Here is a 22,613-nt window from a genome sequence, read left to right as displayed (position 1 = left end):
GATCTTTGAGGAAACTATCAAAAGGTCTAACATTTATGCCGTAAGAATCTTGATAAGGAACAGAAAGACCACAGCTCAGACAAAAAGTAAATTGAAGACCTGAGGCTGAAAACTGTCTAAATTAGAAGATATAAACTTACATAATCAAGTGCTTCAGTGAAACTCAAACAAGATAAGTTCAAAGAAACCCATGTCCTGTGCATCAGAGAAAAACTATTAAAAGCCAAAGATATGGGAATAAAAATCTTTTAAGCATCCTGAGGAAAATGATACATTATACATGGGAGAAAAATGATTCAAATGACTTCTGATTTCTCATCAGAAATCATAGAATCCAGAAGGCATTTTTCAGGTGCTGATAGACAAGAATTCTATATCCAATGCAAATATCTTTCTGCAAAGATAGTGAAATAAAAGCATCTTCAGGTGAAAACAAACTAAAAGAACTTGTCAACAGTGATAATATATATTATATATATATATAGTGATGATAGGAAATGCTGTGAGGATGGGTAGAATTTGGGACACTCATGCATTGCTGATAGGAATTAAAATGACCACAGCCATTCTTGAAAAAATGTCTGTTTCTAATGAAACCGTATATGTGTGTACCATGTGATCCAGCAACTGACTTCTTGGGCATTTATACCAGAGAAATGAAAATTTATATCCACACAAAAACCTGTACATGAATGTTCATAATAACTTTATTCATAACAGTGAAATAATGGAAACAACCCAAGTATCTTTAAATGGGTGAATGGCTAAACAAATTGTGGTGCGTTCATAATTACGGAATACTAGTCAGTGTTCCATACTATTCCAATGAAAGGGAATGAATTATTGACACATTGATATATATATAACAATGTGGATGGATCTCTATTGACATGTTGAGATATACAAGAATGTGGACTGATCTCCAGGGAATTATACTGAGTGAAAAGAAAACCTATCTCAAATAGTTACATAGTGTGTGATTCCATTTACACAACATTTTTTAAATGACAAAATTATCGATATAAAGAACAGTTTAGTCACTCCCAGGTATTAGGAAGGGGAGAAGTGGGGGCACGGAAATAACTGTGGCTATAGAAGGCTATTGTGAGGGATCCTTGTGATAAAATTCTTTTGTATCTTGACTGTGGTAGTGATCATATGAATCTACACATGTTAGAAAATTGCATAGACCTAAACACACACACACATGCACACAAAAGGCATGTAAAACTGGTGAATTCTGAATAAGGTCAATGGATTTTATCTATGTCGATTTATCACAATTGCGATATTATAATATATTCATGCAAGATACCACCATTGAGGAAACTGGGTTTGAATTAGCTCAAGCATCATTTTCTCCTTTCAGCCTTACCTAGATCATCCACAGAGGAGACCAAATTATTTCTCCCTAGTAGCTGGAACAATTTTCCACTCAGTTACTGCATACACTGTACTATTTATGTTTGTCTTTCTCAATGAAGTGTGAGCTTATTGAGGAAAGGTATAGTGTCTTATCCATTTTTGTCTTTCTAGAACCCCATATGGTTCCTGGCACATTGTAGGTGCTTGATAAATATTTATTCAATGATTGAATACGTGACATAATGATATTCCACTAAATAAAAAATGTATTCTGAGGAATTTCTTAGCCCTACAGAGACAGATTTATTGAAAACAAATTAATTTAAAGAGAAGCGCTAAATATTATGGGTTAGAATTTAAGGCAATATAGTTTCTTCTCTTTTTATTATGTTGAGTCTATTTCTCTGTAATAAAAGGAGTTTTGCCCAGTGGAAAGATGATCAATACTATATCTTAAATAGCCACAGCCAACAAGACCATCTAATTTCTATTAAGATATGTTCAGAGGGAATTAGATACATGATTGTTGCTGTGCTTCTGTTTACATATTCCTAACATAATTTCTCAAGAGACATTTACGTCCAGAGCTACACTAAAGGAGGTACGTGGTGAACATAATATATGAATTATGAAGATTGCTCCCACCTCAAAGAAGAATTGTGTTGCGTGGTCTTGGGTATTCATTTTAAGAATACTAAAAGCACGCATGTATTCAATATAACATTGTACATTTATGATAAAATATTGCTTCCTCCTATTCTCATTGGTCCAGTAGTAAGGCTTGATAGTTAAAAATATATATATTAAAAACCTCCTTCACATTCAATAGTTCAGATAATGTTATATTGATGAGGTGTACATATTTCCTATATTCTGTTATTTTTTTATATTTCATTTACAGAGACATTATTGCTCGTATATTTGAAACTACTTTCTATGGTTGGCAACTATCAAATATTTCTTTATCTTACATTATTTTGAAACTTTTCAAATCACATCTTAGCACAGTAAACAATATAAGATTGTATGTAATGAAAAATAGCGTTAGAAAAGGCTTATCAAATTTCTGAACTTCCTACTTAGAATATGAATGTTACAGATTATAAATTTATTTGAAACTGCAGAGCAGAATCATGACTAACTGTGATTTCCTTTTTCAGAATGTTTATTTATATTTTTTATGCTTTTGTTTAATTAAAAACACACAAATCAATAAAGATACATTCCAATAGAATTTTATAAAGTAAACATCTGTAACCAGTGGCAGATAAAAGAAACAGAAAATTACATTACCCAAGAGCACCCCCTGGCCATATCTAGTCTCAGTTCATCTTACTAGACCAATGGCAACCATTATTGTAACGTCTAACACCCTATAATTACTGTCTGTTTGTGAACTTTATATTAATGGAATCATACAATATGTTCTATTTGTGAACAGCTTATTTCATTCAACATGATTTTGGAATTCATGTTTCTGGTTGTAACTGTAGTTCATTCATTTTATTGTTATGTAGCATTATCTTCTATGCATTCCTTTTACCACTGATACACATTTGGGTTGTTTCTGGTTTGAGATATTTTGAAGACTGTTCCTATGAACATCTTCAAGCATGTCTTTTCATGAACTTATCTATGCATTTGTGTATGGTATATATCAGGAATAGAATTGCTGGCTCATAGAAAATGTGTATGTTCAGTATTGGTAAGCTGCCAAAATGTTACCCAGAGTGGTTGTACCAATCTATACTCTATCTGTGCTGTAAAAGAGATCCTGTCATCGAATGTTCTTCTTTGAGCCTTTGTGGAAAGCATGTAGAAGCATCCTATTATGGTTTTAATTTGCATTGCTATGATGATTAGTCAAATTGACCACCATTACATGTTTATTAGCCATTTGGATGTCCTCTTTTATCAAGTGCTGGTTCAAATTCCATGTTTTTCTATTGAGTTACCTGGCTTTCTGTATTGTTGCATATATTTTCTAGATGTTTCAAATATCTTTTCCCATTCTGTGGCTTACTTTTCACTGCGTTAATGTTCATGAATTTTTATTATATATAACTATTATTTGTATATGTTGTATATACAAATATAAATTTTATTATATACTGCTATTTATAAATTTTATAGTTATATATAATGTGCAATTTATATATTATACATATCACTTTTTACTATATATGTATGTGTGTGTATATCTATATAGATATTTATACATATATAAATATATAAAATTTAACATTTAGTTCTACAAGCTATCTGGAATTGATTTTTGTGTACGGTGTGTTATAGGAGTCAAGAATGATTTTTTTTTAATTTTCTCAATCCAGCTCCAAGGGTCTATTGGTTTAAGTTTGGCACTCTCACCGCTTCAGTGGCCCAGGTTTGTTTCCCAGTCATGGAACCACACCACCCGTCTGTCAGTTGCCATGCTGTGGCAGCAGCTCAGCTCACATAGAACTAGAAGGACTTATAACCAGGATATGCAATCATGCGCTGGGGCTTTGGGGAGAACAAAAAAGAGAGGAAGATTGGCAACAGATGTTAGCTCAGGGCAAATCCTTCTCAGCAAAAAAAAAAATAAAATAAAAAATCCATAGAGAGAACAAAATGATCTAACACAATTAATTGAAAAAAATATTCTTTTCAACTGCACTCCAAGGGACATCTGTCATTAATCAGATGACTGTATACGTTTGAGTCTCTTTCTATATTTTCTGTTTTATTCCTTTAGATTATTGGTCTGTCTTTTGCCAATCCTACATGGGCTTAAATACCATAATTTTTAAAAAGATGTTGATATATATTTATTTTTTGAGTATTTTCTTTTAAATTTAGAAAGTAGGCCATGTTACTATTCAAAGTGGTACAGTTGAAACATAAATTTGATTAGTAAATAGTTTAAATACTTTATTTAAAATTAGGATATGCTTTTGACACTTGAACAGTTCAGGGTAATACTAATATTCTTTCTCTATATGTTAGATAGCTAATGTGATCTGCTGTAAGAAATCTTGAGATTTCAGTACCTTAACGCATCAGAAGCTTATGTTTCACTCATGTAACACTTCTTGTGTTTATTCAGTGGTCTTTTCTCCCTGAAATTCAGTCCAAGCTAGCGAACTGTTTTCCAGCATCAACTCCACACTATTGAAGGGGCACAAGAGTAACTTCATAGATAGCTAGCCATTTCTGGCTAAGTGTGAAGATTTTGCCTTGGACTGTGGTACAAAACCAAATAGTTGACTTCCTAGACATGATCTGTGAGATACCATTTAGAAGTAAGTTAGAAATAACTTACCAATAGGCTATTTTCCAAATGTTTAGCAATATTTAAAGTCACAAATCATCTTGTTTAAAGAACTTTAATTAGTTGAGAAAGTTTTCAAATATGTATTTAAATTGCTAGAACAGAAACATTCTTTTTCACCACATCCCATTTACCTAATTGTGACTCAAAATTACTAATATTATAATTTAGATACAATATCTCAGACATTGGATTTTAGTCTACTTTTAAAAATAGAATCTAACTTCCTATGTTTTTAATAGAGTGTGCCAATAATACCTTACAGTGAATAGTGAAAGAATCTTAGTATCACCCTGAGCTCAAGTCCCATCTGTAATCCATCACAGATGTAATGCATCTTAATCTCCCTGGTGCTCATAGTTCTCTTTGTAAAATGGAGATTTCCATACTATCTCACAAAGTGTTTCTGAAAGTCAAAGGGGAAAAAAATATGCAAAACGCAGAGTTGAGGACATGGAACACAATCACAGCATGTAAGTAGTAGTATTAATACTGTGTTATCATTAAATAGTGTTTTTAACCTTTACAGAGTGCTTTCAAGCACTTTATGAATTGTCATGACAGCACTCCAAAATGGTTAGCTTAAGTCTGGAGAGGGTAAAGGACTCGCCCAGTATACTTTGTACATAAATCAATTTTTATTGAGATCTGTCATCACACCAGTGGAAAGAGTATGAGTTAGATGTGATAGACCCTAAAAAATTCTCACTGTTATTATGAATACATTTATTGAGCTCTCTCTCTCCCACACATTGTGTTGATTTCTCCTCATTTTATATTTGAGGTAACTGAGGAAATGGAAAGGTTAACTAACTTGCCTAACATTTATTCAGTAAGTATTGGAAATGGAATTCAAATTGAGATTATATTGGTTATAGTGCCCACACTCAACCCTTATACTGAACCAATTTTCACAAAGGTTTATGTAATTAATTAGCCACATGGGTTATATAGAAATTAATAGAAAATTAGAATCTGTATCACCAGCATTCAGCCACACTTATTATTGAAAATTCACCATGAATTAAGTGAAAAATAACATTTGTTCAGTTTAAATGCAGTCCACATAATAGTTAAATCAAGGATAAAAACCAACTCCAGTTGTTTTCAAAAGTACATTGCCCTAAGAATTGGGATTTTTCTTTCCAATTTTTTTATTGTGGTAAAATACACAAACACAAAATATACCATGTTAACCATTTTTAACTGTACATTTCAGTAGTTTAAGTATATTCATCATGCTCTACTGTCATCACCATCCATCTCTAGAACTCTTTTCATCTTGTAAAACTGAAGCTGTATACCTAGTAAACACTAACTCCCCATTTCTCCCTTCCCCCAGCCCCCGATAACCACCATTTTACTTTCTGTCTAGGTTTTTGACTTTTCTAAGAGCCTCAAATAAGTGGAATCATACAGTATTTTGTCTTTTTTGTGACTGGCTTATTTCACTTAGCATAACGTCTTCAAGGTTCATCTATGTTGTAGCATATGTCAGAATTTCCTTCCTTTTTCATGCTTAATAATATTTCATTGTATGTATATACCACACTTCATTTATTCATTGATAGACAATTGATTTGTTTCCACATCTTAGCTATTGTGAATAATGTTGCTATGAAGATGGTTATACAATACCTCTCCAAGACTGTCTATCAGTTCTCTTGGGTATATACCCAGAACTGGAATTGCTGGATCATATGATTATTCAATCTTTAATTTCTTGAGAAACCATCATGCTGTGTTCACAGTGGCTATATCATTTTACATTCTCACCAATAGTGCACAAGGATTCCAATTTCTCCACTTCTTCAACAACACTTGTTATTTTTTGGTTTTTTTGGTAGTAGCCATCCTAAAACATCCTAAAATGAGGTGGTATCTCATTGTCATTTTGATTTCCATGTCCATAACGACTAGTGATGTTGAGCATCTTTTCATGTATTTATTGATCATTTATATATCTTACTTAGAGAAATATCTATTCAAGTCCCGTGCCCAATTTGAATCAGGCCTTTTGTTAGTTAATTTGTTTGTTCTTGAGTTTTAGAAGTTCTCTATAAATTTTGGATGTTAATCCTTTATCAGGGACATGATTTGCAGTATTTTTTCTCATTCTATGGACTGTATTTTTAATCTTTGATAGTGTCTTTTGAAGCCCTTTTCAAAAAATTTTCGTTAAGTCCAATTGGTCTATTTTTTCATTGATTGCTGGTGACTTTGATGTCATATCCAAGAAGTCATTGCCATGTCCAATATCGTGAAGATTTGACCTATATTTTCTTCTAAGAGTTTCGTAATTCAGGTCATACATATAGTTCTTTTTTTTTTTTTTTTTTTTGAGGAAGATTAGTCCTGAGCTAACATCTGTGCCCATCTTCCTCTACTTTATATGTGGGACGCCTGCCACAGCATGACTTGCCAAGTTGGTGCCATGTCCTCACCCAGGATCCGAACCAGTGAACCTTGGGCCGCTGAAGTGGAACGTGCGCAGTTAACCACTGCGCCACTGGACCGGCCCCTGCATTTAGTTCTTTGATCCATTTTGAGTTAATTTTTGTATATAGTGTTAGATAAGGTCCAACTTCACTTTTTTGCATGTGGATATCCAGTTTTCAGTACCATTTGTTGAAAAGACTGTTCTTTTCCCATTGAATAATCTTGGCACTCTCATCAAAAATCATTAGACCATATAAGTGAAGGTTTATTTCTTGGCTTTCTATTCTACTCCATTTTCTGATATGTCTGTCTTTATGCTAGTATCATAGTGTTTTGATACTGCTTTGTACTAAGTTTTGATACCAGGAAGCAGGAATCCTCTACCTTTGTTCTTCTTTTACAATATTAGCTTGGCTATTTGAGATCCCTGAGATTCCATGTGAATTTTAGGAGGGTTTTCTATTTCTTTACAAATATCCGTGGGATGTTTATAGGAGTTGCATTGAATCTGTGGATGACTTTGGGTAGTATTGCCATCCCAACGATATTAAGTCTTCCAATCCATGAACATGAGATATCTTTCCATTTATTTATGTCTTCTTAAATTTATTTCAGCAATGTTTTGTATTTTTCATTGTAAAAGTCTTTCACCTCCTTTGTTATGTTAATTCCTAAATATTTTTATTATTTTTGATGCTATAGAAACTGTAATTATTTTTGTAATTTCCTTTTTGGATTGTTTGTGGCTAGCATATATAAATGCAACTTATTTTTTGTGTTGAATTTGTATCCTACTACATAACCGAATTAATTTATTAGGTCTCAGAATTTTTTGTGGAATTTTTAGGATTTTTGACATATAAGATAATACCACCTACGAACAGAGATAATTCTGCTTCTTCTTTTTCTGTTTGAATGCCTTTTATTTACTTGTCTTGCCTAATTTCTCCAGCTAGAACCTCCAATAATATGGTGAATAGAAGTGGTGAAAGCAAGCCTCTTTGGCTTGTTTCCGATCTTAGAGAGAAAGCTTTCAGTCTATCACCATTGAGTATGATGTTCACTCTGGGTTTTTCATATATGGCTTTTATTATATTGAGGCAGTTTCCTTCTATTCCTAGTTTGTTGAGGGCTTTTATGTTTCACGGATGTTAAATTTTTTCAAATGCTTTTTCTGCATCAATTAATATGATCCTGTGATTTTGTCCTTCATTCTGTTATTGTGTATTACACTGAGCAATTTTTATATGTCGAACCATCCTTGAATTCCAGGAATAAATCCTGCTTGGTCATGGTGTACAATCCCTTCAACATGCTGGTTAATAAAGTTTGCTAGTGTTTTGTCAAGGATTTTTGCATTAATTTTCATAAGATATATTTGTCTGTATTTTTCTTTTCTTGTAGTATCTTTGTCTTGCTTTCATATCATAATAATGCTGGCCTTAAAAAATGAGTTAGGATATGTTCCCACCTCTTTATTTTCTTAGAAAAATTTGAGAAGTACTGGTGTTAGTTCTTCTTTAAATGTTTGGTACAATTCATCAGTGAAGCTATCAGGTCTGGGGCTTTTCTTTGCTAGGTGTTTTGATTACTGATTCAATTTCCTGAATGATTATAGGTCTATTCAGATTTTGTATTTCTTTGTGATTTATTTTTGGTAGGTTTTGTATTTCTAGGAGTTTGTCATGCATCTAGATTTACAATTTCTTGTCATACAATTGTTCATAGTACTCTCTTAGAATCTTGTTTATTTTTGTAAAATCAGTTTTAATGTCCCAATTTTATTTTTGATTTCAGTAATTTGAATCTTCTCTCCTTTTTATCTTAGTCCATCTTGCTAAAGACTTGCCAATTTTATTAATCTTTTCAAAGAACCAGTATTGGTTTCATTGATTTTTTTCTATTCTCTATTTTGTTTATCTCTGCTCTAATCTTTATTATTTCCCTCTTTTTGACAGCTTTGATTTTAACTTCTTCTTCCGTATCTAATACCTTAAGTTGTAAAATTAGGTTATTGTTTTGAGATCATTCTTATCTTTTAATCTAAGCACTTATAGCTATACATTTCCCCATTGGCACTGCTTTTGCTGCGTCCCATAAGTTTTGGTATACTGCGTTTTTTTTTAATTGTCTTTAAGTAATTTCTGATTTCTCTTTTGATTTATTCTTTGATCCATTGGTTGTTTACTTTCCACAAATTCATGAATTTTCCAACATTTTGCATTATTTTTATTTTTTTAATCTATTGAGACTTCATTTTGGGGCTAACATATGATCTAACCTGGAAAATGTCCCAGGTGCACTTTAGAAGAATTTGTTTTCTTTTGTTTTGGCATAGAGTGCTCTGTATATGTCTGCTAGATTTTGCTGGTGTATTGTATTATTCAAGTCCTTTATTTCCTTATATCTCTTTTACCTGGTTGTTCTATCCAGTATTGATACTAGGGTATTGAAATCTCCAACTATTATTGTAGAACTATTTATCTCCTCAATTCTGTCAATTTGTGCTTCTTTTATTTAATGGTCTCTTATTAGGTGAGTAAATGTTTATAATTGTTATATCATTTTGCTGTATTAAAACTTTTATTAACATATAATGTCTTTCTTTGTCTCATAACATTTTTCCTTTTTGAGTTGAAGTCTATTTTGACTGATGTTAGTATAGCTACCCCTGCTCTCTCTCTCTTTTTTTTATTATTGGCATAGAATATCTTTTTCCATCCTTTCACTTTTGACCCATTTGAATCTTTGGATCTAATTTGAACTTCTGTGGACAGCATTTAGTTAGATCTTTTTTAATCCATTCTGCCAATCTCTGTCTTTTGATTAGAGAGTAAAATCTATCTACATTTAACATAATTACTGATAAGAATGACTTCTGTCATTTGGCTATTCTTTTATATATGCTTTATAGATTTTTTGTCCCTAATTTCCTAAATTATTGTCTTCTTTTGTGTTTAGTTGATATTTGTAGTGAAACATTTAAATTCCTTTCTAATTTTCTTTTGTGTCAATCCTATAGCTGTACGTTTTGTGGTGACCATGGAGATTACAGGCATCACTTAGAGATATTGCAGGTTTGATTTCAGACCATGATAATAAAGTGAATATCACAATAAAGCGAGTCACATGAATTTTTCGGTTTCCCAGTGCGTATAAAAATTATCTTTAGAATATGCTACAGTCTATTAAGTGTGAAATAGCATTATGTCTAAAAAAGAATGTAGATACCTTAATTTAAAAACTACTTTATTGATAAAAATTGTTAACCACTGCCTGAGCCTTCAGCAAGTTGTAATCTTTTTGCTGATGGAGGGTCTTGTAAAAGATGCAATATCTGTGAGACACAATAAAGTGAAGTACAGTACAACAAAGTATGCCTGTAAATTTAACATCCTAAAGTTACAACATTTTAACTTATAACAGCTTAATTGCAATAACATACAAAACTTTACTCCTTTACAGCTCTGTCACCACCACTTTTAGTGTTGATATCACAAAAATAAATTTTTATACACTGTGTGCCCCAAAACATGAGTGAAGAATTCTTTTAAATGCATTAGTGTCTGAAATTATGTCAAAAAACAGTGTGGAGTTACAAACCAAAGTTACAAGAATATTAGGTTTTCGACTAATATTTTCTTTTAAATGTGTTAGTTTCTTAAATCATGTAGAAAACAAAAAGTGGAGTTACAAACTATTGTTACAATAATACTAGTTTTTATATTTGCTTACGTATTCACCTTTACTGACATCTTTATTTCTTCATATGGCTTCAAGTTACTATCTTGCATCCTTTTATTTCAACCTACAGGACTCATTTTACCATTTCTTACTGAGTCGGTCTAGTGGTAATACATTCCCTAAGATTTTGTTTGTCTGGGAATGTCTTAATTTCTCCCTCACTTTTGAAGGACAGTTTCACTGGAAAGAGGACTTTGTTGACAGTTTCTTTTTCTTTTAGCACTTTGAATATACTAGCCCTCTGCTTTTGTTCTCTAAACTTTCTGATGAGAAATCTGCCTCTGATCATATTTAGGATCCCTTGTATGTTATCAATTCTCTCTTGCTGCTTTCATGATTCTGTCCTTGTTCTTGGCTTTTGAAAATTTGAGTGTAATGTTTCTCAGTGTGAGCCTCTTTGAGTTCATCTTACTTGGAGTTTCTTGAGATCTTGGATATTAATATTCATGTCTTTCATCAAACTTTGAAATATTCAACCATTATTTCTTCAAATATTCTCTTTGCCCTTCTCTTTCTCTCTTTTCCTTCTGTCACTTCCACAATGCATATATTAGTCTGCTTTTGGTGTCCCAGAGGTCCCTTAGGCTCTCTTCACTTTTTTCAATCTTTTTCTTCCTGTTCATCAGCCTTGATAACTTCCATTGTCTCATCTTAAAGTTCACTGATTCTTCCTTCTACCTACTAAAATCTGGTTTTGAATCCCTCTAGTGAAGTTTTAATTTCAGTTACTGTACTTTTCAGCTTCAGAATTTCTTTTAAGGTTTTCTATCTCTTTATTTCTATTTCCATTTTGTTTACACATCATTTTCTTAACTTTCTCCACATTTTCCTTTAATTTTTTGAGCATCCTTAAGACAAAATTTTAAAGACTTTTTCTAGTAAATCTGTCACCAGGTCTTTTTCGAGGAAAGCATTTGCTGGTTTTTTTTCTTTGAAAGGGCCATAATTTCATGTTTCTTTATATAATTTGCTATTCTTTTTGAAAAGGATTTATTTAAAATTGGACATTTAAATCTGATAATGTAGTAAATTTGGAAATCAAATTCTCCTCCTTCATCAGGGTGTGCTGTTTTTGTTTATTGTTTTTTGATGGTTGTAGCCTATTTGCACAGATGGTCTGCCTGTAGTGTAAACTTAATGCTGTCTCAGGTCTTTTCTGACCCTGGACTTTTTCCTGCACACGTACAATGTCTTCCTAATTTTCTCTGTATACACAATTGCTGTTGAATGTCCTAGTGTTTAATTTCTGGTTCCCAAAAGTGAAAAAAAGAAAAATATACAGGGAGAAGAGGGCATTGGCCCTTTAAATCCTCTAGAAGTCACTTCAGTCAGAGGGAGAAGGACTTGAAACAATGGACGAGGTACAACAGCAATGGCTGCCCATCTCTTTGGCTACATCTCTGAGATCAGAAGCAGCAATAGGCAATCAGAGCACAGATCTCTGATATTTGGTGGACAGGATCCTTTTTGCTCACCTTGACTCTCACAAGCTGTGTGAAAACTGCTCCAAGAACACATGCACAGTTTCCTGCCATGGGTTGAGTGACAAGGGATGAGTAGCTACTACTGTAGTAAGAGCTTAAATAAACTGAAATTAACCACAACTTACTAAGTCTTCCCCTGGAAGTTCCAAGACTTCAATAGATTCAGAGTTCTAAAAGATTTACATCTGATAGATTCTGCCTGTGCAATTGTTGTATAGGTGGGGAAATAGATTGATGGTGCTTCCTACTCCACCATGATCCCAGAATCCTCCTATATTGCAGGTTTTTAAGACATATCTGCCTTTTTATATGTTTTCTGGTAAGTTATAAATGGATGTTTGATCGACATCACTCTGATGGACTTTTAGAGCATCTCAGTCAATATATTATTATTAAGTGATATTTCATAAATCATTTTATATTTCAAGAGCTAACTATATTTTTCATAAAAATAATCTTCCAAACTAATACAAATGCTTGGAAATATATATATTAGGAGTGGTAGGCGAAGAGAGACAGAGAGAAAGAGAGAGATCAAGGAATATTTCTGATATTGTATCACAGTTTTAACTACTGCAAATTATTTAATTATTTTCTTTTAGCTGTATTTTAATTTAGTTTAATTATAATTTTAAAAGTCCAAGTGTTCTGCTTGGAGCAATTCAGACACAAATTCAGTCATTTATTAAACAATAACACTTCTAGGAATCTCTTCTACAAAACTGATTACATTTGTGAAAAAATTGGCCCATACAGAATTACAACTTTTTGCTAAAGCAAAGACCTAAAAATTAACTATATATCTATTATTTATATCCAATTTCAATAAATTCATTTATATTTGTTCATGGAATTTTGTGTGGCCATTAAAAAATGGTACAGGAACTTCGTAAAGATACATACAATTAGTTTCCATTTATGTAAAAAAGGTCTTACGTTAACATATATTCATGTAAATAAAAAATAAACAAAAAATTCTGAAAAAATGCATAGTTAACTATTAGCAACGTGGTTGTAGGGAAAAAGAGACTTTTAATCATTATTACATATATCTTTGAATTGTTTGATATTGTTAAAGAGGATGTTTTCATATGTCATTGGAGAATAAAAGCAAAAAACCGAAACTTTAAATGAGGAGAGTCTTAATGTTGAAAGTTTTCAAGAAAACTAGTTGCTTAAGTGAGATTGATATAATGTGGAATATGTAAAATTGATCATCATTTTACTATATATTGCAACTACTATATATTGGACTTCACAATTGTAGTAATATAAATCCAAGGAAGCTGTAAGGAAGGTAATACCAATAGTATCAGTTATACAAATAAATATGCAACTTCTTTAAGAAAAAAGGTATTCAAACCAGGGATTTCCAATAGGTAATTCAGAGCCTGAGAGTGCTTGTCAGAACAAAGGAGAAGAGGAGGATTTATTTAATGATTTTTATCGACTACTAGCATTTTAAAGTTATTACATTGCAGACTCCTATATTTTAATGGAATTGCTAATACAACCACAACAAAGATAAACATTTTCAATTTAATTAAAAGATGTTTGATGAGTGACATGAGTTAAAAATAATTAGCAAGTAATATGGAAAAAAAAAAAAAAGCTTCTGAAAGTTCCTAATCCAAATCAATAATACACTCTGAGGAGGCTTGGAATTTTTTTAACCACTTTTTAGTCACACAATCCTCCAACCATAAATTTCTTTTCTCTCAGTATCTATATACTTGACCATCAAAGCCTATTTTACTGTGAACTTTTATAGATAGTTGATACTGAGGCAGCAGAAGATTTGTTACTTTTTATGGACATTTCCCAATATTGTGGTACATAGTTATATGAGTAATTTGTTTATTCATTTATTTTTTGCTGAACGTATTATGTTATTAAATTGAGTGCATTGAACTTTCATGTTTGTTTTAAGTGGTGAATACTGTACATTGGAGAAGTAATTTTCTAGTATTTATCTTTTGGTTAGGAGAAAACAATATTGAAGAGATAAGTAATGAAAATCTGAATTGCTAGCTTTGGAATTACACTTTCTTCACATCTTGATTTACATAATCCCACAAATTAATGACTAAATACAGGAAACAGGAATATCTCTGTACATAGATTGATCCTGACTCAACATGGTGCTGTCTTTGTGTTAATTATTTTAAAAATAGAGATAGACATGAATAGCTCTCTAAGCAGTTGATTTGCTATATATGGGCTGAGATTAGAAAGCTACAGTGTGTTTAACTGAAAATGGATATCAGTCCATGTAATTAACTTCAGACAGATACACATATCAAGAAGAAAATGCCATTCAGATTATGGAATCATTCCATTGAAATGTGCACTCTACATTTAAAAAGAAGAAATGCCAAAATTTAAAGTTCCCCGTGTTATAGAATCTACTGAAAAAGTCACCAAAATTGAAATCTACAAAATCAAATAGATATTGATGAAGAAAGCAGGAATTTGAATTGATCTCATCATCTTAGGTGGAGACATTTGTGTTCGAATTTTACTAATGTTTTTCAAACTTATTTAAATAATTTAAGAAAGAATTAAACCAAGACTGTTTGTCATAATATTGAAACATTATGCTTCCTATGTGTTCACGTATTATATTTTAATTCTAAAACATATTAAAAATGCAGTTGAGGGGGCCAGCCCAGTGGCCTAGTGTTTAAGTTTGCAAACTCCAGTTGGGCGGCCCAGGGTTCACAGGTTCTGATCCCGGGTATGGACCTGGCATCACTCGTCCACCCACACCGTGTTGGCATCCCATATGAAATAGAGGAAGACTGGCAACAGATATTAACTCAGGGCCAGTCTTCCTCACACACGCAAAAAAACAACAACTGAATTTATTGGCTATATGTACATCTGATAGTCAAATATAAAGATATAAAGACTGGGAATTTGCTTATAGATTATCAGAAGCTTAAGTTTATGTACTATCAGAATTTTATTTAAATTTATTCTTTAAGAAGGATATTTTGAAAGGAGAATGTGATGCTTTCATCTCATTAGAATACAGATTTGGAAGAAATGCTCATTATTAATGAAAGGACTTGCTTAAATATAACACAAATAAACCACCAACAAAAATTAACCACTAACCACCACTTGCAAAAGAAAATTGACAGCAAGATCTTCTTTGCGATCTCAAACTAAGTTCCTGCAGCTTTTTGGAAGCTGAATTATTTTCTGATAAATAAACAAAAATAAATAAACAAGCAAATTAACAAATACATTACAAAACTATGCCACCAAAATGCTAAGATTAAAGAATGAATTTTGATTCCCACTTCCTCTTTCTACAACTCGAAGTTTATTCAATTTTAGGTGGAAAGTTTTATGTTGTTTGATAATATGTGTTCAGTAATATCATGCTTATTTATCCTAATTATTATTAGAGTTATGGCCTAACTAGAATAATTTAATTATTTCTAAGATCAATCCTAAGTAGTAGAGAGATCAGTTCCATTTTTGTGATAAAATTATACTTGTAATATTTTTATTAGGTAAAATTAAAATACTTTGAAATGCACAGATTTTAAATGTGCATTTAATAAGTTTATATGAATTTATATACTCATGTTGCTGCCACAACAATCAAGATATATAACATTTTCATCATCTCAGAAAGTTGTCTCCTGTCTCTTTCTGGTCATCCCTCCCCCCAGCAGTCAGTAACCTCTGTTCTGATCTCTATCGCCACAGATGAGCCTTTTATGGAAATTCATATGAATGGAAAATTAAAATTTATACTCTTTGTATCTGACTTCTTTAATTCAACATGGAGTTTTTGAAATTCATCCATGCTTTTGTGTGTGTCAATACTTCACTCCTCCTTATTGCTGAAGAATATTTTATTATGTGAACATACCGTGATTTTCATTCTCCAATTGCTGAACATTTCCATTATTTTTATTGTGTGACTATTATGAATCGACTTTCTTTATTCTTGGAAAAGCCTTTTGTGTAGATATGTTTTCTTTCTTTTCTTTATGTGATATATCTAGGAGTAGAATTGCTTTGTCGCAGAACAGGTTTAATTTTATAAGAAACCGAGTAACAGTTTTGCAAAGTGGTTGTAGCATTTTGTACTGCCACCAGCGATTCTGAGATTACTTGTCACTTCACATCCTTTCTCCAAATTCAGTGTTATTAATATTATAAAGTTCAGCCATTCTAATGGCATGCAGTGGTGTTTCATTCTGGATTTAATTAGCTTTTCCCTGATGTCATTGAGCCCATATTCATATGGCTACAGGCCACATGTATATCTATTTCTGAAATGTTTTTCCAAGTATAATGCCCATTTTTAATTGAGTTGTTTGATTAGTGTTGATTTGTTGAATTTGTTTACATATTCTCAATACAAGTCTTCTTTCTGACTTTATTTTCAATTTTTAATTGTCTTATGGGCAGAAGAGGGTGAGTACCTGAGTTTCTATAGGACAAAGAGGTTTCCTGGAACGTAGGAATATCAATGTTAAACCAGCACGGTCCTATGAAAATGGGGATGGTTGTTCACCTTAAAAGTCAAATTCAGGGCTAGTTCCCTGGCATAGTGGTTAAGTCCAGTGTGCTCTGCTTCGGTAGCCCTGGTTTGTGAGTTTGGATCCTGGGCACAGACCTATACCATTCGTCAAGTCATACTATGGCAGTGACCCACATACAAAATAGGGGAAAGACTGGCACAGATGTTAGCTCAGGGACAATCTTCCTCAAGCCAAAAAAAAGAGGAAGATTGACAATAGATGTTAGCTCAACGTGAATCTTCCTCAGCACAAAAAAAAGTCAAATTTTTTTCTTATTACGTTTAGTACTTTGTGTCTCACCTTTCAGAATTTTCTACTTACCCTTAGGTCATCAATAAATTCTCCTATGTTTTCTTTTAGAATCTCAAAACATTTAATTTTTATGTTCACCTCTGTGAGACTTGTTGAGTCAATTTTTACCCTGCACCCAATCCATACATTTGCAACACTATTTATTGAGAAGACTCTCCTGGGTACCGTTATCTCCAAAACAATTAGCCATATATGTTCTCCAACTTTTTTTTTTTTCATTTAAAATATCGTTTTGTCTATTCTAGGTTGGTTTTGTTTCCATACAAATTTCAGAATTAACTTGTCAATTTCTTTTAAAAAAATTCCATTCACATTATGATTGGGATTACATTGAATCGTTACATCAATTTGGTTAGAATTGTCATCTTATTATTAAGTTTTCCAACCCACAAACTTAGCGTATTTCTCTATTTAGTTCTTTAATTTTTTTTTACAATATTTAATGGGTTTTAGTGTAGAAGTCTTTCATGTTTTTTGTTGAGTTTATTCCTAAATAGTATATGTGTTTTATACTATTTCTAAAGGGACTTTTAAATTTGTCTGTTACTAATTATTTATAGACAAAAGTAACTTTTATGAGTTGTTTTTTTACTATATGTTCTTTTTGGATTTATAAAAGAAAGATTTTCTTTCCTGATTCAACAGTAAGATGAGTCTTTACAAAAAGTAAATAACTTGCCCAGTGATGCAGCTGTGGGTGTTAGTCATAAACCTTATTGACCAATGAGATTCATATTATGGGTTTAGAAATTCTATTTATACTACTTATTTGAATGTTGCTTGCTCTAGTGCTTGTGTTTATTTATTATTGGCTTGAGATTTGTTTTATTTTGTTTGTTTTTTGTACTAAGGACATCAGAGACTATTAAAATGGCTAAACTAGGATGTACCAGTGGAAATAATATAATTGCAATGGCTCTAAGATTAAAAAAAAAAAATGTTTAAGTTACTGAGGCATTGCTATTTGTCTCTTCAAAGTACAGTGATTCTTAGCAATTCCTACTGATATAAAATTATCCATTTGAGCATTCCTTGATTCACAAATTTTGCTGAGATTAGTAGGAAGGAACTATCTTTCAAAACCTACCTCTCGGTGGAAATAAGGCTTATTAAACACACTCTAACTGGGGTAACTCTTTAAATTGTTACATAGGAGTTCTCTTCTCTCACAACTGGATGTGTTAGTATGATATGTAGATACATTGGTATTTTGCAGAGTAGGTATAATTTACTTTTTCAACTAGAAGAGCAGTTTGAATTTAAATACAAAATCATGGGAGCTACCACATTTCTACCAGAACTCAAATTCTGTGAGCCATGATTTTCTCTACTGCAAAATGGGGATATTTTAAATTTTACTAGAATTAGCCAAAATAATGGTTGGAATATGGTAAATAGTTCTTTTTCAATTTAATGGGTAGCTGTTATTATTACCAAAACTGCTTCCTATGAGAGTTGCTACATATGCTCTCAAAATTTAGTATAGTAGGACATGATTACATTTAATTAAATGTTTTGAATATTGTACCATCTGATACCAAGAAGAGTGAGAAGCACCCTCTATAGGAATGATAAAATGAAATGGACTGGCAGACTACTTGCAGAAAGAAGAATGTCAGAGCTCGTTTATATTCTTGAGTGAATTAACTTATGTTTCTTCTTTGTCTGATTATCCTTGCATATGAAACATTTCTCCCATGCCGGCTAATAGCAAATCAGCAGACTGCCTGACATGCAAAATTTTTCCTCTTAATTGCACTTTCACACTATTTTCAAAATGCCCTTTTGAGGAGTGAAAGAAGCATTCGGACTTCAGATGTATTCCTTGCTCGCTTAATTTACTGTCTGCAGGACCAATAACGGTGATTGTTCACAAAGCCCATGCTGGATTGGAGAGGCCTTCGCCCCCACTTCAAAGAGTTTAAATACCTTTTGCTCTTGTATTACTCTGCTACATCTAATGTTCTGCCCCGTCTCCAGAAATGGAAATCCAGCCAACGACGGCAATTTATGGGCACCAAATGCTCCCCATCTCTGTTGTCTTTATAAACAATGATTATTGGCTTCTAAATGGTTATCATAAGATTTTATTTATCTTTGGGGAAACACTCTGTGGGGCAGAGAGACAGAGAAACTGGAGTTTTGGTAGTTTGAGCACTTTTTATTTAGAGTTAATGAAACTCAGATAAATACCTTTGAAAGTGTGTTTGTTAGCAATCCTTGTGGCCCACCATGATCTGTAAATCAATGTATGATTGCTCCATCTGAGGCAAGTGTTATGAATATAGAAGTATATACATAGAAAAAATGAATAATGCTACTATTTATTAGAACTATGTGCCAGACACTTTAAAAAGGATTTAAAGATACTATCCCATTAAATCATCCCCCCAAAAGGTAGGTAGTATTACCTCAACCCCACCCCCCCCAACAGTTTGTTTTTTTTGCATGAGTAAAATGAGATCATTAAGTAACCAGTTTGCATAGTGAACAGAGGGTAGAGTCAGAATTGACCCTCAAAGTCTACTTTTTACTGCATTCTATTGGAAGTTTGTACCATGGAGACTTAATTCTGGTCCATTCTTTGTTGTGTACTAAAAAAGAAAAAAAATCAAAATAGTAAGTTGAGTACATTACAAATGTTCGGCAAATCTGGGTTTTATTCTAGAATTTGATGATTTGGGGATGCATTAACTTAAAAAAACGTATTGTTAAACACTTTGGTTATATTTTTGTGCTTCCTAGATACAATTTTAATAAACAGGTTTATTCACATAATTTTGAACTTTTCTGATATAGTTTAATTTTTCAAAGTATTGTACTTTCAATTTGTTTACACTCATTTCTGGTTAAATTGCCCAGGCATTCTTTAATTCTTACACATTTTCACTTACTCATATTGCTCCTTTTTTTGGATTAAGGGTTTAAATGTCTCTCAGATGAGGCAGTATTGTTAGTTCATTCTTTTGTTCTATGACACACAGAAAATTAATTTTATCCCTCATTCTTGCCTTATTTCTTTTCCTATGGCTACATAGACTAATCCTTCATTACTTCATTATCTGAAAATACTTCCTTTCATTTAGAAAACAAGGGAGTTTAGTAGATAATTTAGAATAGTTATTGATTTAGTGATTTACTTTTGAATAGACAGGTTTGTCCAATCCAATTATTTTCTCACCTGTTGATTCCACTGCCTTGTTACAAACCTCAGCCTATCTCCCTCCACCAAAAAATACACAATTAAAACTAATAGATTTCTCATTTCCTCTCCATCTGTTGAATGAATCCTATTTAACTCGGTAATGGAGAAATTCAGGCATTTTGGGGTATAACACATTTTTGTCTAAATTGTCAACATAAAGTTTCTTTTTGTGCACGTGAAAATTCATATTTTGAGACATCTTTCATGGTGTTTAGATGCCTTTTTTAGAACTTTTTATTAGAAAGTGCTCACATAAATTAAAAGTATTTCCATCTGATACCATTAAATAGTGGTAATGTAGACATTTAGCCAGATTATTGGCTGGTACAATGCCAAACATTGCAAAGATTTATCAGTCACTGTGTTTCAGGTTAAGTGCCTTGCAAATAAAATAATTTTCTTTAGAATTGAGCAAACTATTTTGAAAATATGCATATATCTAGTTGTTCTTTAGTTTACAATTATGACATTCCCTCTGAATTTTCCCTATTTTGTTGAGTTAATGTTTATTAGCCATTCCATGTGACAATAGAAGGATTATGAAAAGTACTTTTTTTCCTATTCTTCCATGATTGTCCAGGTACATTTCTGATCAACATAATTTTAAATTTAGATGGGTCTCTGTGTTTAGTATAGTAACTATCCACTCCTGTTGACACAGCAAACTATTCAAGTGATTTTTGGTTTTTGGGCTTTTTGGTGAGGAAGATTGCCCTTGAGCTAACATCTGTGCCAATCTTCCTCTATTTTGTATATGGGATGCCACCACAGCACAGCTTGATGAGCCGTATGTAGGTCTGTGCCTGAGATCCAAACCCGCTAACCCTGGGCCACCAAAGCAGAGTGTGCGAACTTAACCACTACACCACCAGGCTGGCCCCAGGTGCTTTTTTGTTTTTTTCTTCACATTGTTTCTATGATCCTTTGTATATTGGCAGTAGAGGACACTCTATATGTTTCCTTATCTTCAAATTACCTGTGGAGGCTTCCTTGAATTTCCAGAGTATTAAAAACAGAGGTGTATGTTTACCCTAAATGCAAAACAAACACATAACAAAGGCAAAAGTGTATGGCTAAATGCACTGCCTAGGATGTAAATAGCACACTGGCTTCAATTCTCAGTCTTTTGGTACTAATGATATGATCTTGGGAGTTACTTGTTTGTCTGTATCTCAGTTTACCCAACTTAGAAATGAACATAGTAACACCGACTAGGTTACAGGGTAATTGTAAAAGCTAAATTGGATAATGCATAAAAAGTATTTAGGACAGTGCCAGATACATAGTAAACCATGTTATCTATTGTTATAGAATGCAATTTAATACAGCTAAATTTTTTAAGTTGAGTGAAGGAATACATGAATAAATGAAAATATGTTCACTTCATTCAGCATACTCTTCTGTTATAAATAGAACACAGGTCTTTATTTTACTTCTGATTCAGACTGAGTCATCAAAAAACTGACTAGACCATGTTTTTTATGTCCATCCTACTCCAGATGTCAGCCCCTCATTGTCATGACATAGCAACTATATGAGGTACAAACATGGGGAAGGATCAGAGAGAACCTTAAACTATATTTTCCTTCCTTTCCAATTCCTTAGTTTCTCCTTTTTTCCTTCTTTCCCTTCTTCCCTCCCTCATTCATTCTCTCTCTCTCTTTCTCCCTGTCTCTGTCATCTTCTTTCTTTTCTTTTTCTTCCTTTTCTTCTTAATGTGAATTGTGAGAAATAAATGAAAATAAGGTATGTAGAAAGAGTAGCAGTTTGGAAGGTGACAATGAGTTCAGATTGTTGATAATCAAATTTATTGTGTTGCTATTAATAGACGGTAGCTGGAACAATATATCCAACATGTATTTATTTAAGAGAGATGAAGAGTGATAAATATTTCAGTTATCAGCAGAGAGTTGATTGTTATATCTGTCATGGTTGATGAGATAATCAAGGGTCTATACGAAAAAAAAAATAAAATCTCATGGCTCATTATTTGCTGACCTTACTCAGGAATAGAGCATGTTAAACCAGGTTGAGAATCACATGGAAAGTTTTATTTTTTTAAAATAAAGATTATTGGTTGTGACATCTAGAAATTGTGATTTAGTAAGTCAAAGTAGGAAATGAGAATTCAAATTAGAATCTGAATAATTTAAACACTCCCCTCATGTCATCAAAATTAAAAAAATAAAACCAAAAAACTTTTG

The sequence above is a fragment of the Equus caballus genome, chromosome 1 (genome assembly GCF_041296265.1).
Source record: "Equus caballus isolate H_3958 breed thoroughbred chromosome 1, TB-T2T, whole genome shotgun sequence".
Classification (NCBI taxonomy): Eukaryota; Metazoa; Chordata; class Mammalia; order Perissodactyla; family Equidae; genus Equus; species Equus caballus.
Note: the sequence above shows the minus strand (reverse complement) of the source record.